The sequence below is a fragment of the Oncorhynchus nerka genome, linkage group LG23 (genome assembly GCF_034236695.1).
Source record: "Oncorhynchus nerka isolate Pitt River linkage group LG23, Oner_Uvic_2.0, whole genome shotgun sequence".
Classification (NCBI taxonomy): Eukaryota; Metazoa; Chordata; class Actinopteri; order Salmoniformes; family Salmonidae; genus Oncorhynchus; species Oncorhynchus nerka.
Genome location: NC_088418.1, coordinates 48,175,471 through 48,176,829, shown reverse-complemented (window position 1 = coordinate 48,176,829; position 1,359 = coordinate 48,175,471).

Sequence of the window (1,359 nt, the reverse complement as noted above, 5' to 3'; positions counted from 1 at the left end):
AGATTCTTATAACTAACCCAAGATGGAACAAAGAAACGGGAACAAATTAAGCACAGAACGTGCAAGGAGGCGGGGAGAGGCAAGCACGAACTAGTGAGATCCTATTGGCGCGTTTCAGCATTAATTTACATATATCCGTTAGGAAACCCCTACTATGGGAGGTGCGCCTGTGCGATAACTCTATTTGAACCTTGCACTCCTTCTAAACAACGCCATTTTTTGAAACCTTGGCAAATGGTAATGTCTACAAAACGCAGTCCACTCTGTTTGTTTCAGATTCTGGTTTTGGAAACAGAAACCTGTATGTTTAAATGATGAGAAAACTTGCAGAACATTGGCCAAAATCCGTGTTACTCCATCTTCTCCCACTGCCGGCCACTGGGCTTCCTCTCATCACCATATTTAGTAGTGAGTGGATACGCCAACCGGATGCTTCACATCTATACATCCGGTGAAATATCTGGCTCATTGTTTTATCTGTGGTTATTCCTGAACGCAACTAGGAAACCTGGACATTCCGACTTGCTACGTCAACCAGTTATTAAATCGGACATTTCCGAGTTCAGACTAGAAAGTGAACACAGCACTGAGGATAAGGATAAGCATTGAGGATAATTCGGAGATGAGGCTATGGTGGAGTAGGCCTAGGCCTGGACAAATCAAATCACATCAAATGTTATTGACAGATGTTATCACAGGTACAGTAAAATGATTGTGTTTCCAGCTCAAACAGTGCAGCAATAATACATAGACAACAATTCGCACATAATCTGAAAGTAAAAAGAAAGAAATTAAGAAAAATCCAAATGAGCAATGTCAGAGTCCATAATATAAATATATAGGCTATACATTAACAAACATTTCTAAAAAACAGTTTTTTTGCTTTGTCATTATGGGGTATTGTGTGTAGATTACTTGAGGAAAATTGTTTATTAATTCCAATTTAGATTAAGTCTGAAATTTAACAAAATGTGGAAAAGGGGAAGGGTGAATACTGTTCGAAGTGAATACTTTCCGAAGGCACTGTATGGCTGACTATACCAAATATTAGGAACACCTTCCTTATATTGAATTGCACTCACCCCTTTTGCCCTCAGGACAGCCTCAAGTGTCGAAAGATTTCCACAGTGATGCTGCCCCATGTTGACTCCAATGCTTTCATAGTTGTGTCAAGTTGGCTGGAGGTGAATGCACCAATTTGTAAGTCGCTCTGGATAAGAGCGTCTGCTAAATGACTTAAATGTAAATGTAAAAATGTAATGTTTTTTTGGGGGGGGGGGGGGGGGGGGGTGGACCATTCTTGATACACATGGGAAACTGTTCGCGCGTGAAAACCCCCAAAATGTTGTAGTTCTTTAC